This window comes from Dicentrarchus labrax, unplaced genomic scaffold (assembly GCF_905237075.1).
Source record: "Dicentrarchus labrax unplaced genomic scaffold, dlabrax2021, whole genome shotgun sequence".
NCBI classification, from domain to species: domain Eukaryota; kingdom Metazoa; phylum Chordata; class Actinopteri; family Moronidae; genus Dicentrarchus; species Dicentrarchus labrax.
In genome coordinates this window covers 41,266-58,775 of record NW_026136910.1, presented here as the reverse complement: position 1 = coordinate 58,775, position 17,510 = coordinate 41,266, and the positions used below count along the sequence as shown (strand labels likewise).

The 17,510-nt window shown below is 43.4% G+C and overlaps 1 long non-coding RNA gene across 2 annotated transcripts; it reads left to right on the top strand.

The window, feature by feature from the left end:
• Positions 1-13,354: 13,354 nt before the first annotated feature.
• Positions 13,355-17,461, top strand: LOC127360652 (uncharacterized). Of its 2 annotated transcripts, none has more exons than XR_007883871.1 (9): positions 13,355-13,444; positions 13,536-13,747; positions 14,182-14,303; positions 14,460-14,511; positions 14,630-14,816; positions 15,139-15,246; positions 15,540-15,666; positions 17,001-17,196; positions 17,383-17,461. It is a non-coding gene; the product is annotated as an uncharacterized LOC127360652 (long non-coding RNA). The 2 variants fall into 2 exon arrangements; XR_007883872.1 differs by having other exon boundaries at positions 14,182-14,347.
• Positions 17,462-17,510: the final 49 nt, after the last annotated feature.

Below are 17,510 nucleotides of genomic sequence, written 5' to 3'. Positions count from 1 at the left end.
TATATTTGGATGCTGGCGTACACAGTCTGGCCTTAGTTTCCGGTAAGAAAAACTGCAGCTACTCCAGAGAATTATGTTTTCCTTCTTTATTCATTCCTCACATGAACAACGTACAGGATGTGTCTTGTTGTGGTTTCCTGAATTACACAAAATAAATAAACAGCAAATATATTATTATTTTAACGAAATAAAGCAATAAGACTGTGAACTAAACAGATACACAGTACTATGCAGTAAAATAACATGAGGTCGGAATGACACTCCGTAATAGCCGCACGTGGGCGCCTCAGACCACATCATTACACTGTCATACACAACAACTGTACTAAACGTAAATGTCGTCGGGTGCAGAGCCCGTACGCAATATTAAACACACAATGAAATAGTATTATATGTCTAGAACATATATATTAGGGAATTCAAACATATTAACCAGACTCTGGTAATATATCTAATGTACAAAAAAACGTGTGTGCGTCAGTACTTTTACAACATAGCAGCTAACATAACAATAAACAGTGAATATAAACTTACTCTGCACTCACGCACAACGGACACAAGTTATTTGGCTCTGCTCAACGCTCTCGTAACAGAGAAGGAGGTGTGCAGCACGCGACGGGTAACTTAGCTACCGTCGGGACGGTTCTGACGTTCCTTCGGGACAACTCGGGTCCTTCCGGTTGCGATCGGCTCTTCCCGTACACGGCAGAGCAGGGAAGTTTGCACAGCCGCCCCCAAATTCACCTAGTGAATTTGCAGTTTCCCAAAGGTCCCTGCTGTGTTGTAAGATCAGTCTAAGTCCTCTGGCATTTCTGGCAGGGGGATGAGTTTAGCCACTGGCCGTGTGTATGTAGACCCTTTAATGTTCACCTCAGCTGTGCGTATCCGGCCGTCATCACTGGGGATCACTTTGGTGACTCGTCCAACTGGCCACAGTGCTCTTGGCAGCTGTGGGTCAATGATCATGACCACCTGATCTGGAGTGAGGTCCACAGTAGAACTATGCCACTTCCGACGATGTTGAAGGTTGGGGAGATAGTTCCTTGTGAACTGGAGCCAGAAGTGATCTGCCAGCACCTGGCTGTGTTTCCAGCGACGACGTCCAAGCAGGTCACTGTTGTGATACACGACTTGTGGTAGTGATGCATCCCGCCGCCCCATGAGTAGGAGATTTGGCGTTATGGGGTCAGGATCTGCGATGTCTGACGTAGCATAACCAAGGGGCTTTGAGTTAAGAATCCCCTCAACTTCTATAAGGACCGTCATGAGGACTTCCTCTGGGAACACTTGGTCTTTCAAGACTACTTGCAGGGATGCTTTAACAGATTTGATTTCTCTCTCCCAAACACCGCCAAAATGAGGTGCTAATGGTGGATTGAATCGGAAGTTGATGCTCTGCTCAGCAAGCTGATCCTTTAGTGATGGCTCAAGTGCGGCGAAGGCTTCTTGCAGCTCTCTGTCTCCTCCGCGGAAATTAGTGCCTCGGTCACAGAGAATCTCAAACGGCTTCCCTCTTCTTGCCACAAAGCGCCGTAAGGCGAGCAAAAAGGAGTCAGTGTCCATGCAGCACAAAGGTCCAGATGCACACACCGAGTGGTGAGGCATTTAAAGACAATACCCCACCTCTTCTCATGTCTGCGGCCTATTTTGATGGTGTACGGGCCGAAACAATCCACGCCGGTAGACCAGTATGGCGGTTGGTTGATGCGCAACCGTGCAACTGGCAGGTCGGCCATCTGGGGAATGACAGGTTTGCTGCGCCATTTGCGGCACTCTGTGCAGCTATGCTGATGTTTCTTGACAGCTTGACGTCCACGAATAATCCAGTATGTCCTCCTTATTTCTGCAAATACACGGTCAGGACCTGCATGAAGCAACCGGTTATCATAATCCTGTATGAGCAACCGCGTGACATGGTGGTTTGGTGCCAGGATGATAGGATGGATGGTGTCCTCCCCTAGATTCTCTGCCTTTCGAAGTCGACCTCCGACCCTTATCAACTCCACATTTTCGTCGTAGACAGGGGATAGAGACAGCAAGCTGCTATTAGAGCTGAGAGGTTTACCAGCTTGCAGGGCAGTAAACTCCGCCGGGAAACACTCCTGTTGTGCTCTCTTCAAGATGACAACTTCTGTATTGACTCTGTCGGCTGCAGTCATGGGAGGAGCAGCCGCCCCGTGTAGGGACTGGAATGTGGCACCTACCAGTTCTGACCATGAGTTCACCTGAGTTACATCTGGGACTGGAAGGCTGCTTACTGTGATATTACCACAGAAGATGGTATCACGTATTTCTTCAGCTGGTGTAGGTGTGTAACTTACAGCAGGATCAGTTGGCCACTCGGCTTGAGGCTGGTGGAGAAAGGTCGGACCACATGTCCAGCGATTTGGCTTTACTAGTTCCGCCAGGGATTTCCCACGGGTGATATCGTCAGCAGGATTCTCTTCCGAGGGAACATGTCTCCATTTGTCTGCTCCAACTAGCTCTTGGATCTCTGCTATCCGTGTCCCCACAAACACCTTGTACTGCTGAGATTCAGACTGGATCCAGTGTAAAACAGTCGTGGAATCAGTCCACAGTGTTGTTTTATTTACTGGTAGTGTCAACTCTGTGTGTAGGACCTTGGCTAACTGTGCGCCTGACAGGGCCGCACACAGCTCCAGACGAGGTATTGATAATTGTTTCTTCGGTGCTACACGAGACCTTGCCATCACAAATGCCACCTGTACCTTTCCTTCACTGTCTTCAACCCTCATGTATGCTACAGCACCATAGGCTTTCTCTGAGGCGTCGCAGAAGATGTGTAGTTCAACAGGAGTATCAGTAGGAACGTTAGCGGTGTAGCAACGTGGCAGTGTGACGTATTGAAGCTGGGGGGAGCTCGTTCTCCCACGCTTGCCATACAGGGAGGAGACGGTCCACAATGGGCTCATCCCATCCTCTTTCTTGTCTCCATAGGGCTTGAACTATAACCTTGGCACGTGTGGTATACGGTATGATGTAGCCCAGAGGGTCGTATTGACTGGCTAGAACCCGGTATACATATCTCATGGTCGGGTCGGTCGCTGGGATGGTTCGGTGTTTGTATCCAAGAGTGTCAGGTCTGCAGCGCCACAGGAGACCGAGTGTTGACTCCTGTGGGTCGGTCTTATTTGCAGTCAGCCATAACTCACATCCTGCTGATTTGGCTTCGGGAGGTAGATGTGCAATAACCTCAGGCATGTTGCTAGACCACTGTCTCATATCAAAACCTCCACTGGCAAGGAGAGCTCTCATCTTGTCAATGAGCTGTCTGGCTTGAACCGGAGACGGCAGAGACTGGAGACAATTGTCTACATAAAATGATTGCAGCACAGATTGGACCACGTCTTCATTGCCCTCACTGTGGTCTTGCACATGACGCTGCAAAGCATAGGTTGCACAGCATGGGCTACAGGTCGTCCCAAATGGCAAAACACGCCACTCGTAGACATCTGGGCTGTGCTCTTTCTCACCATCACGCCACAGGAAGCGAAGGAGTGGCTGGTCTTCAGGGAGGAGACGCACCTGATGGAACATGCCGCGGATATCTCCACTGATGGCTACAGCTTGTTCTCTGAACCTCAGTAGTACACCAAGTACTGGTGCACTCAAGGTAGGACCAGGAAGCAGGTTGTTATTGAGGCAGGCTTGTTGATAGTTGAATGAACAGTTGAAGACAACTCTGGCTTTACCATTATGATAAACAAGATGGTGAGGGAGGAACCAGGACTCTCTTGACCTGCTCACCTTATCAGCGTTGATCTTGACAGCATATCCAGCCTTCTCCAATTTGTGTATCTCCCTCATTATACACTGAAGATTGTTCAGGGTTAGTAGCAAGGCGGCGCTCTGTTGCTCTGAGGAGAGCCATCACGGCCGTGGGTGGAGCATGGAGCGTGGGTGCATTTGGTTTACGCAACAATGGAGTAGCATAGCGGGACACACCGTCTACTGTGACTCTGATGGTCTTTTGCTCCAGTTGTTCCATAGCTGCTTTATCCTCGCCAGAGCGGATCACCTCCTTACTGTTTCTGAATGGCAACGTGTCTAGCTTCCAAAGTCTTTCAACATTTTGATGTAGTTCTTCAGAAGGGGAGAGGAATGAAGAATGAAGACAGCTGTTCTCACCTGATGAATGCTGCAGGAAGGTGGCAGGTCCCTGCACAGCCCATCCCAGAACCGTGCACACAGCTACAGGTCCACCGATTGGGCCAGACCGGACTGGGGATACTGGTGTTATCAGGTGAGGGTTGTCAGAACCAATGAGTAGCATAGGCTTGACTTTATTGTAGGAGAACAGTGGAATGTCTCTCAAGTGCTGGTAGCTTCGTTTCAGGTTTTCAGCTGCACATGACTGTTCAGCCAGATTGAGCTCTGCTGCTGTGAAGGCATGTTGGATGTCGTGTTTCATCCCTTTCTTCTTCAGGGGTGACACTTTGAGTGAGACTGTAGCTCCCTTTACCTGCACCTTGTCCTGTCTAATTGTCCTCAGGGACAAGATTTCTTCCTTTCCTTTGAGACCAAGGTGATGCACAGCAGCTGGTAATATGATTGTTCGTTCAGATCCGTCATCCAGAATAGCGTAAGTACTGAGTGTTTTCTTCCCATTGTGCAGGCGTACTGGAACAACCTTTAGCATCACTCGACCTGAATGGCTAATTTGGTCTGTGTAAATCATGCTGGGGGGATGTACTCACAGTCAGGACAGTCTCTATTTGAGCCACATCATGGAGCACAGATAAGTGTTGTTCCCCACAAGTTGAACAGGGCTTCTTTAAGGTGCAGTTGTCAGATGTGTGTCCTCTCCCACACCTCCAGCATCTTTTCTTCTCCTTTATCCAGTCAGCCTTTGTATTGTTTGTGAGCTTAGCAAAGTCACTGCATGCGTTGAGGTAGTGTTCTTGGTTGTTACAGTAAGGGCAATAGGGCTTGAACCTATCACGCTTATTAGACTGTGGTGGAGGGATTGATGCAGGAGCTGGATTATGTTGCTGAGCCCCCTGGTGGTTACCGAGTAGAATAGTTGCAGACTTCACTCTTGGCTGCTTCACTGATCTGTACTCCCTGCTGTCAGCATGTGTGGATTCTGGTGGACGTGTACCTATTCGACGGGATACCTGTAGTGTCTGGACTTTCCTCTCAAGCCACTCTGCCAGATCTGGAAGAGTATATGTCCTCTCGCTACCACTCTGGATAATTCCCCTAGTGAAGCAGTATTCAGCGAAGGCATCTCTGAAGTTAGCAGGCAGCTTGGTGAGCAGTGTGTCAACATGAGAACCACACCGCAGCTCTGCAGATGAAGGACCTTGCATTGTGCTTAGCATGCCCACTAGTGTTCCAACTGATGCTGCAAAATCTTCAATACCTTGATAGTCTCCGGCCTTCACTGGTGGAGCGTTTAGGATGGCATTGAGTTCTCCCTGCACAAGCTGTCTGGGCTGACCATATCTTTGCATGAGGGCTTGCAAGGCAGCAGTGTATGGCGTTGCACTATTGATGAACCTCTTGGCTATTTGAAGTGCTGCAGGGAATCTGAGGTGGTCTAGAAGGACTTGATACTTGTAGTCTTCACTTAAGTGTCTATGGGGCCCAAGAACACCGTCCAGGCCCTTCTTAAGCATCAGGAAGTCACTTTCCCTCCCTGAGCTAAAAACAGTCAGTTTGGGCTTGGGAATACCAAATGATGAAGCAATAACCATCTCTAAAACACCTGGTGCATTCGGGTTATCTGGTGGCCGCACAGTTGCAGGTGGCTGCTGAGGATAGTAGTGTTGGACAGGAGTTGCAGGGTATGGTTGAGGAGGAGGCTGCCAATACCTGGGTGCGCTGTATGCTGGTCGTGATGGGGCAGGTGCAGTCTGGACCGGCAGGGCAGGAACTGTGGAGACTGCAGGTGGCACCAGTGAGTTAGAGGGATTTGGTGCTATCATGTTGACTGGAGGCACAGGTTGTGCAGGCAGGGCCCATGATACAGGGATTACCCGGTCAATAGGTGCTGATGGAACAGAGGCTGTGAAGTCCACTCGTGTCATTTGTGAAGTAGGAGCAGATAGTATCGATTCAGCGTCTGAAGCTTGTTCCACATCGTCAACCGGCTGTGCAGCAGAATCTTGTTCCACAGCTTCTGTCAGTTCAGCAGAGAGTGCGTTTTGCATTGATGAGGCAGCAGCTGTGTCCTGATCTTGAGAGAGGGGCACCATTGGGGCTGGAATATGTGATGCAGATGGGTACTGTGCCATCCTAGTTGGACTGGGACACATGTTAATCCTCCCTAGATGGGGAAGGCTACTGTACTGAGGCATATCTGCAGCATATTGGTGTGAGCGATATGTGGGTTGAGTATAGGCAAACTGAGGGTGAGGAGTTAGCCTCACATTGTCCATTTCAGCTTGCAGCTCTCTCATTTGGTGTCTCATAGTCTGCCAGCGTGCCTCTAAGCACTTAAGTCTATCATCTGGGCTCTCGTAGGACTGATATGTGGGCACTGGATATGGAAGGAGTCCTCCCATGTTGGGTGCTGCTACATATGTTGTTGTCATCGGTGACACTGTCCTTGTCATGGTGGGATGAAGGGGTTGGAACGGGTAGCTGAGCTCGTAGTCTTCCAGATGTCCGGGAATGCGTCGCACCCTGCTGGGACGGGGACTCGGTGGCTGCTGCCCATCGTAATAGCCTCTGCTTGTAGCCATGGCGCAGCTTGTGTACATCCGGCTCGAAGGACCACTTGAAGAATATATTTGGATGCTGGCGTACACAGTCTGGCCTTAGTTTCCGGTAAGAAAAACTGCAGCTACTCCAGAGAATTATGTTTTCCTTCTTTATTCATTCCTCACATGAACAACGTACAGGATGTGTCTTGTTGTGGTTTCCTGAATTACACAAAATAAATAAACAGCAAATATATTATTATTTTAACGAAATAAAGCAATAAGACTGTGAACTAAACAGATACACAGTACTATGCAGTAAAATAACATGAGGTCGGAATGACACTCCGTAATAGCCGCACGTGGGCGCCTCAGACCACATCATTACACTGTCATACACAACAACTGTACTAAACGTAAATGTCGTCGGGTGCAGAGCCCGTACGCAATATTAAACACACAATGAAATAGTATTATATGTCTAGAACATATATATTAGGGAATTCAAACATATTAACCAGACTCTGGTAATATATCTAATGTACAAAAAAACGTGTGTGCGTCAGTACTTTTACAACATAGCAGCTAACATAACAATAAACAGTGAATATAAACTTACTCTGCACTCACGCACAACGGACACAAGTTATTTGGCTCTGCTCAACGCTCTCGTAACAGAGAAGGAGGTGTGCAGCACGCGACGGGTAACTTAGCTACCGTCGGGACGGTTCTGACGTTCCTTCGGGACAACTCGGGTCCTTCCGGTTGCGATCGGCTCTTCCCGTACACGGCAGAGCAGGGAAGTTTGCACACGGACCATAATGTTCCACATGTTTGTCTTATTTGAGTCAAAATGAAAATGCAATAATATAATTTACATTTTCTTTTACTTGTATGGGCATTGTATGACCATATTAAAATGAAAATGAAAACAGGATTTGACATTTCATTTTCAAAGACTTAAACTAAAGTGGACATTATTTTAAAGAGCATGTTGACATGCACATGTAAATGCATTAAATGTCAAATGCTGTTTTCATTTTCATTTTAATATGGTCATAGAATGCCCAGACAATTATATGAAAATGAAAATGTAAATAATTATTTTCATTTTCACACAAAATAACACATATGTGGTAAATTATAATGCTATTGTGGAATTAAATTCTCATTTTCAGGTTTACATTTTCATTTAGATTAAGTCCACAATACGCTTCCCTTAACATTAGCATCCCTTTCTACCTTCTGCAACAGGTCAGAAAGTCAAAGTGTAAAAAAGAAGAACCTTAAAAACTACAGTGACATTAGCTCTCTCTGCTAACATTAGAAACAACAGCTAGAATACGCTTCTGACTGCAAACACATCACATAAAAAGTTCATTAAGACGTCACAAAAAACCCATAAAAACCTAATTATCAACCTGAAACTCGTTTTTACAATTTACTCAGTTTTCATATTTTTCCGTCATTGTCGCTCACATCTCTCTTCTGCGCATGCGTCTGTTCTGCGCCGCTCCGACTGACCGTGAGGGGGGCGTGTCATTGAGCGTCATCACAGGTATATAAACTAATGGCTTATAATCTAATAGTATGAATTCAAAAGTTATTAAATAATGGTCAGATAGGAAAGGATTATGTGGGAAGACTATTAAATGTTCAATAGCAATGCCATATGATAAAACAAGGTCAAGAGTGTGATTAAAACAATGAGTTGGTTTATTTACACTCTGACAGAAGCCAATTGAGTCTATTAATGATATAAATGCATTACTAAGGCTGTCATTGTTAACATCCACATGAATATTAAAATCACCTACAATAATTACTTTATCTGATTTAAGGACTAAACTTGATAAAAACTCTGAGAATTCAGATATAAAATCAGAGTACGGTCCAGGAGCGCGGTACACTATAACAAATAGAACTGGCTGCAGTGTTTTCCAGTTTGGGTGAGAAAGACTAAGAACAAGGCTTTCAAATGAATTATAATTTAGTTTAGGTTTAGGGTCCATTAAAACGCTCGAATCATATATGGCTGCTACTCCACCTCCTCGGCCTGTGCCTCGAGGAATGTGAGTGTTAATATGACTGGGGGGTGGATTCATTTAGGCTAACATACTCCTCGTGGGACAACCAGGTCTCAGTAAGACAAAGTAAATCAATATCATAATCTGATATTAATTCATTCACTAGAACAGCTTTAGAGGACAGAGACCTGATATTTAACAGCCCACATTTCATTCTCTTATTTTGTGCTACTGAGGAGTTGGTTTTAATTTTTATTAGATTTTTATGTTGAACTCCTCTTGTTTTTATTTCTTTAAATAATTTAGGTGGTCGGGGGGACAGACACAGTCTCTATGGGGTTTTGGGTGGGTGACTGTTCTAAAGAAAGAGCAGAGAAGTGTGTAAGACAGCAGCTCTGCTTCCTGGTCCTAACTCTGGACTGTCAGGTTTTAGAAATAAACTTCGCCATGTTGCTAGATAAGAGAGCCGCTCCATCCAAAGTGGGATGGATGCCGTCTCTCCTAATCAGACCAGGTTTTCCCCAAAAAGGCTTCCAGTTATCAATGAAGCCCACATCGTTTGCTGGACACCACCTCGACAGCCAGCGGTGGAATGACGACATGCGGCTCTACATGTCATCACTGGTCACATTGGGGAGGGGTCCAGAGCCTAGAAATAGTAAAGTCGGTAGCCTGTCCTCAGCAGCGACGCCTCTGTTCAGGAGAAGTCTGCAACCACCACGGTGCTCCCTTCAATGAGTTCTATTAAAGAACATTTACTGTCTCACATGTTCTTCACACTGTGAACATTTCCATCCTCTTTACCTCAAACTCTGTACAGCTCTTTTAAACCTTTATGTTTATTGTACATTTCTGGTTTATATGTATTATTGTTGACTGTTGCAGTGTTTATTGCTCTGCACCAGAATACCAACACAGATTCCTCCACAATAAACTGATTGTTGTTCTCCTCCCTCAGACTCCTCTCTGCCTGTGCTCAGACTCTTCTGCCATCTAGTGGTCGTCTGTCCGTACTGCGTCTGTACTGCTCTGATGGCGTCCATCTGCTGCAGCAGGAAGACGGGAAACAAAGAGATCGTCTCCATGGAGATGAAACAAATATTCAGTAAGAAGAACATGTTTGTTTTCCTTTTCTTGGTTCAATCAGCTGGAGTCAGATCTACATTAATAGAACAGCCGAACGTTTAAGTTCAGGTTTGTTGAACCTGCCGTGGCCTTTATATTAATGTTGTTGTTTTTACATCATTCAGACATGCAGCCCAGCGACTGCGCTCAATCCAGCCGTGAGTTCGATCCCCGTGGTCAAATCAGCCGCACTTAAATTCAAGTGTACAAGTATTCTCAGTATTACGGTAAATGCGGAGAAACAGCGGATTCACTTCCGGTTTTCAAAATAAAGGTATTCAGAACAGTAAGCTATAATTCAAACCTACATTTAAAATAAAATATGTTACATTAAAGTTTTTTCATGCGCCCATGATGAATAAAAAACACTTAATATCAAGTATCTTTACTGCACCAGTGTGGAGAAATGTCAAAATAAAAGTCCCATATTTATGAGATTGCATATTTTCTTATGTTTCACCGACTGTAAAAACATATTGCTCAATAATTCCTGGCTATGGATGTTATATTTGACTTCTGCATATATAAGACTACACACACACTCAATATCAAGCATTTTTACTGCAGCAATTTGGAGAAATTTAACAATAAAAGTCCCATATTTCCACCTTTCAAGTGGCATATTTGACCATATTTGAGCTACTGTAAAAACACATTGTTCAATATTTAATGGCTATAGGTGATATACTGTATATGATTTCGACACATTTAAGAGTAAAATGTTTTCAAATGTTTTAGGTAAATACATTTATTTATATCTATTTAACTTTCATTTAAATATTTGATACTGTCTTGCGTCTATCTTAATAGATTCCTTTTTCTTCTATCAAACTTAATTATAAAAGTTTTGGAGTTTACCTCAAATGACTGTTAACTTGAAGTGGAGCGACAGATCTTGGGGTTTTTTCACACCTACACAACAAATCCCCCATAATACCTTGAGACAGGTTGTTGTTGTTGACATCACACAGACTGAGCGATAGGTCCTAACGGATCATTTGTTAAGCTGTTTGTATATTGCATGTTTATTACATGACAATGCCTGGAAAGAGCGGGTAAGTTTTGCTTTATTAATTCTTTTTTGATTTGACACTCTGAATTTGAGTTTTTGACTTAGCTTTTAAATTAGGCTACTTAAACTCTGCCAGGTCACCGACGTCCTTGTCCGACATTTTTTTCTGTCTGAGGCCTAAGCTTAGTTTATAATGAGATGATATAATATAAAAATATAAGACATCAGGCAACCACTAGTATCAAAAATGCAATGTTTACTTGTCGGTAGACGCTGGAATGATGCCACATTTTTTTTCCCCTTTAAGTTACTTTTTAGGACTTTTTAATGTCTTTATTTGATAGGGACAGCCGAAGACAGACAGGAAAGTGGGGCAGAGAGTGGGGATTACGCGCAGCAAAGTTTCTTTTAAATTTGAATCACGAACAAACATGCATGGCCATTGTAAAAATTAATTTCACTTCTTACCATAAAATAACGATTGTACCTGACAAATGTCAAATGTTATAATACAAGATTTTCATTTCAGAGAATGCAGTATTCAGTCATTAGCAAATATTTGTATTGTATGACCATTGATTGTGTGAAGTGGACGTTTTCACATATAAATGTTGGTTAGAGTACAAATCTAACATTTGGACGGGGACGTGTTAAGCTATTCCATTGTCAAAAAAGGTCTTGAGCAATATGTTTTTTAATAATTGTGTTTTCTTAATAAATCACTGTTTGTTCTGTGTCCTAAAGTCCAGGAAAATAACAAAAACAGTGGATGAAATCCTATCAAGCATTGGCAGGCTGCAGGCATCAGCTGGTGTGTCCGTTGCTGAAAAAACCTGTTAATGTTCTGTATTTTACATATTTGTAATGTAACACATTTGTAATTTATCCAGTTAATTTGTATTCATGACTATGTTGACATTTATTTTTTCAGCCACCTGTTTTTGCAGTTTATTGAATTATAATTTGAATAGTTAATAATAATATTTATTATTATAATTATCATTGTTATAATTATTACTATTATCATCAATATTATTATTGTTAGTATTGGCATCCGTAATGTCAGCCTTAAGTCAGCTAAGCATGATTTAATGTGTGGTTATGTCTTTAGACGTTTGAAAAGTGTGCTTTACTTAAGATATCATTCATCTTTGGCCTTCTAATTTGCTGAACAAGGGTCTAACAGGAAAAACTCCACCTGACGACGGCAGCACCTTCAGTCCTCCTCCTCTGTCATTTGACAGCAGCACTTCGGGTCCTCCCCCTCTTCTGGTGGAAAGCAGCACCTTAAGTTCTCCTCCTCCATTTGACAGCAACAACACTCCTCCTCCTCCTCTTCCTCCTCATCCTCCTCTTGTTCCTCCTCCTCCTCCTCCTCCTCCTCCTCCACCCCCCTCCTCATCAAGTGGACAGCAGCACTTTGGGTTCTCCCCCTCTTCCAGTCGACAAAAGTACTTTCACTCATTCTCCTCCTCTAGAGGAGGGCAGCACTTTGAGTCCTCGCCCCACTTCAGATGAACATGGCACCTTCAGTCCTCCTGCTCTTCCTCCAGAGGACCAAAGCACATTCAGTCAACCAGACAATACAAACAATCACACAACCTCTTAAGGTAATGCAGAAGATTCAGATACTTTATTTTTTATCAAGAAATTGCCACAGCAGGCGCTTTTTTTTTCATTTCTGCAGAGGACTGGGCATATCAAGAAGACAAGAGACAACACAGACATCAGTTCAAGACATCTCAGTGGACAAATGTCATGTCAAAAGGGATTTGCACAGTTCATCCCTATTGCAGTTTTGCATTTAAACACCACAGTGTCAAACTGATTACGTCGACAAGAGACACCCCACTCTTCACCTGTTTTGGGTACTGTATGTTTGATGACTGTCCTGTATGTGTTGAGGTAAGCAATGTTGACCTTCCAGGGAGACTGTGTCAGACACGATCGTGAGGAGTTGAAAAGGAGGCCTGTCTGTGGGAAAGAAAGGGAAGTCATTGCAAAAACATTGACTTCAAAAATCCCCCGTTCTCTGTACCTGGAAAACCTTAGTGAACTAGATGAGACTGTGGAGGACTCTGGGTGCAGGGATGAAGTACCAACAACGGGTGTCCTGAAAACAATTTCTCGGGGTGCAAGGAAGAAACACCGCAGAGACAAGAATGAAATGATTAGCCTCCAAAAGATCATTGAAGATGAGCTGCAGGAAGGGGGGGTGTAATCCAAAAGGTGATCCAGTACCCAAAGGGAGTGATGCTGTGGTCTCTGGAGACCATTCAGCTTTTTGCTGGAAGGGCTAAGGAGGACATAGTTTATGTTGATGCAACAGGGAGCATCATTAAAAAGGCAAAGGGTGAAATAGTGGTCAGACATCCTTTGAAAGGTGGGTCGCCAGTCCCAGTGGCCACATTTGTCACATGCGACCACACAACTTCATCTGTGTCATTTTTCCTGGGGTCATTCATGACAGACTGCATCAGATGCCATGGAAGGCATATCAAGAAAAGGTGTGTGATGTACATATGTGATGGATCTCTGGTCCTACCTATACCTATTCTACACCGATGCCTCAGCCACATCATGAAAAATGCAAAGGACCTTTGCCGGAAGCAGTAAGTGGTTTGTTTATGTGTATTTCTGTTTGACATGATAAGGTGTTCAAATGTATTTAACTTGAAGTATGTATTTCCTTTTCTTCCACAGTGCTTACAAACAGTACCACCTGGCTATGCACGTCTTCGGGCTGATGACACAAGCCACCACGCTCCATGAGCTTGATGACATAGTCCGCAGCACTAATGTGGTGTTCTCGAGCTCATGCAGTGGACAGCAGGTTGAAAAACATTTTCACAACCTGCAAAGACTTCTGACCCCCTGAAATAGATGAGAGAAAAATAGAGGAGGAAAACTTGGTGGTAGGTAATCAATTTTAGAAATGGCGCATAGCATTTTGCTCTGTTACTGAAAATGTATGATGAAAGAAGAAACAACATTTATGAGAGGGAGCTGTTGCTTTTTCTAACAAAGGCCGGTGTCACTATAGTCCCACTACTGTTCTCAAGTTCTGTGCTGATAAATTCAAGTTTAAAAACAGCTATAAGCTTCCACAGTCAGTTTTAGATTTTTTAATGTTGGCATTGGTTGTGTGATGTTAAGACGTTTAATGGAATAAATATTACTTTTACTTGTTATATGTTACTTGAGTCAGTGTGAATGTACATGGTAATAGACAATAATATAATATTGTACAATATTTAGATGGTTATAAGTGAATTTAAGAAAAGAAAATCATTGCCTGTTTGGTGCTCCACACCACAACAAATCTAAAATGCTACATTTTGTCTTCCAGAAGGATGTGGGACCAACACTATTCCAAAGGCACTTTGATCTTGTCATACATGACGGAGTTCTGGACCAAAATGGTGAACCAAATGTGAACCTCTGCCCAACATTTGTGCCTTCACTAGAGAGGTACTTTCTGCCCCACGCTGCTCTTTGGTCTAGTATCATGCTAGGTGATTTTATCCTCTGCATTTTCTGTCCCATATTAGTTTGAATACTTTTCTCATTGATCTGTCACTATTCCTGTCATGGATACTTCATAATGTAATGTATTTTATTTGCTAGGTGACCTTAGCCGCCATGGTAAAGGCCCTCTGTATCTAACAAAAGAACGCAGGTAAAATCAATCAATTCAATTATTAATGTATGACAAGTGTGTTGCTCTTATGTACAGAGAGCACGTATTGAGTTGATAAAATAAGAACAATAAGTTACAATTTGTTTTGAATTTTTAGGTCATAACAGAACTTCAGAAAGGACAACCGTACCCAGGGGATCATGGAAAAGAGCCAGTGGGACCTGAAAAGGGTCCGTTTCCAACGACGCACTTTTACCAGGCTTGATGACTTTGTCCACGCATATCGGTTGACACATAATGCCCTTTTAAGGGAGTACAAGGACTCTCTGCGTTCCATTCAGAGGGTAAACTACAAACATTGATTTCCAAGTATATCTAAAAGGGAAATAATATTTTTCCTATGTACTTATGGCTACAAAATACATATGCTGCATCATAAAATGTATGTCATTAGTCAGCTTAAAGAGTACATATGTATATTAGTGTTAGATGTTACCAAAAAATGTATTTTGAACTATTCATCTGTTCTTTAGCCAGTAATCACAGATCATGATAAACATTGTATGTTAAATGTGGTAGTATTATCTTTTAACACCTACTATTATAACCTTGACAACTTCAATGATGCAGTGTACAGTAATCATACCTACTCTCTCCTGAAAAAAGAAACACAGAGTTGACCTTGAATGCTGGAAGCAGAGGAAGCACAAGCGAAGAGGAGTTTATGTGACCCCTCTTTCAAAGGCATTTGTTTTCAAGAGCCACAAAGCAAAGGTAACTAGAGCCCATCTACTGATGATCACACCAGCTGTGACACCTGTCAACATGTTGACGTTCAAGCCACGAATAGCAATTGTACGCATATCAGGATTTCATATGAAGCCAAAAAGGGCATATAATGCACTTTTTGGAGATAACCCATTTCATTATGCAATGTCTTTATATAGTGCAACATGTTTTTCAGTATTTCAATATCCAATCCATAAACCTGTGGTCAACACCATCGTCTTACATTGTGTAAATATAATATATGTAAGTTCATCATTAAATTCATTGTTCACACACAGAGACTACTTCAAAATGAGGAGGATCTGCCACAGTAAAACAGACTGGGGGGACATAAAACTGAAAGGGACTGTCATGCACCACCCAGTCCAACAGGACAGCAGCAGTTGTGGTGTCATAGTCACTATGGTAAGATAAAAAATTGAAGATAAAAATATTTTGAGGACAGCTATCATTTTAAGTCTATACATTTCACTATTGTTATTTGATATACATCACATATTGTGTTATTATTTAGATGACGAAGGCACAACCTCCACAACCTCCAATAATGAGTTTTAGAACAGCCAAAAAAGAAATGGCAGTGCAGCGAAAACAATTTGCTCTGCAAATACTGAAAGCCTGAGGTGTGTGAAAGCATTTTGTACAGTAATTGTATTGTGTTGATGTAGTGTTCAAGATCTAAAATTTGCATTTCTGTATTAGTGTTTAACACAGAAAACAACTGTGCCATGTGTGCAGCAACTAAACCACCTGCTCTAGGGCCTTCCTTCACCGACTGGGTAAGGATTATGTAACTCTCTCTCTATCAGCAAATTGTAGCATTTTAACTAAATTGGGCATTAAAGAGAGAGATGACAGTAAATGGTAGAGGGTAAGGGGAAGGTAGACTGACAAAAAAGGACTTTTAAAAAAGGCCTCAACCAAGAGTACACGTTTTACTGTTCTACGTGCCAACATAATAATGCATATTCTTTCAGAAAGTAAATGCTGGACCAAATCGGTTGCACTGACGCCAATGCTGCTGACAGTTCTGCCATTGTTTACCTTTTTCTTCTTCTTCCAGTGCGTAGAAATAGCAAAGTCGGGAGCCTTTCCTCAGTAGCGAGGTGCCGCCCACCACGTGCAAGTATATATAGTTATGGCGCTACTGTGACGTCACGTTGTCGCGCCACAAGTCCAAAAGCGCGAGTATACCGGAGCCTTTACTGTTGTCAATGAACTACAGCACTACTGCTTTTGTCCACAGGGGGCGCCACTGAAGGAAAGTTCACAGCACTGTTGCTGTGTGTTGATTCTCAGAATGGGGAAGTGTGGGTAAAGACAGATAAAGACATGAAAAGAAGAAGTGAGTAGAGAGAAATTATTTTCTCAGAACAGTTTCACACTCATGCTGTGGTTCAGCTGTTAAACTGGTTCTCATGGTCAGATCATAGGTTGATCAATAATCAATAGCATTGCTCCTGCTGCTCTGCTTTGACCAATAAAGGTTGTTCTGGATGAGAATTGGTCCTGTTGCTCTTCCTGTGTGTTCTTTATCAAACAGCTGCAGCAGCTGGAGGCAGTCTGATTTTAATTTGGCCACGCCCACCAGTGATGTCACAGTGCACTGGAGTACACCTGTCCATCACTGCAGTGTTTCTTCATCACCTTTAAACGTGATAGAATCTGTCCTGATAGGAAACTGACAGCCTAGAAATGTTTTTAATGTGTTATTGATCACAGGTGGCCTTCTGTGGCAGAACCGATCAGATCGATCAGAACCTGCTGAAGACCTTTCAGTGTGGATGGCAGCGGTCCAGAGGACCAGAGGCTGGGGTGCAGGACCTGAGGCCAGTGGAGCCAGGGAATCAGACTGCAGCTCAACGGGAACAGGTGTCGGCCGCCGACGAGGAACCAGGAGCACAAGAGGAGGACAACTACAAAATAAAACAGGAAGTAAGACATGAAAACTACAAAGTAAAAGAACAGTAACCTTTCTGACCCTGGGGGTGTGACGGTCCTTGTTGTACCTGGTTGTGGATGATGTCAGAGCGTTCCTTGTACAGGTGTTGCTGATGTGAGTTGATCTGTTAACAATTGATAATAATAAAGTTCTAGTTTAATGTGAATGTGCTCTAAAAGCTACAGGCAGTCCACAGATGATCCAACAGGATGTAAAGAGTTCTGGTCCTGCTGCTGCTGTATGATCCGCTCCACTTTCTGTGGAGTCCCAGTGGGTCTCTAACCAACCTATCCAGTCACCTGACCTG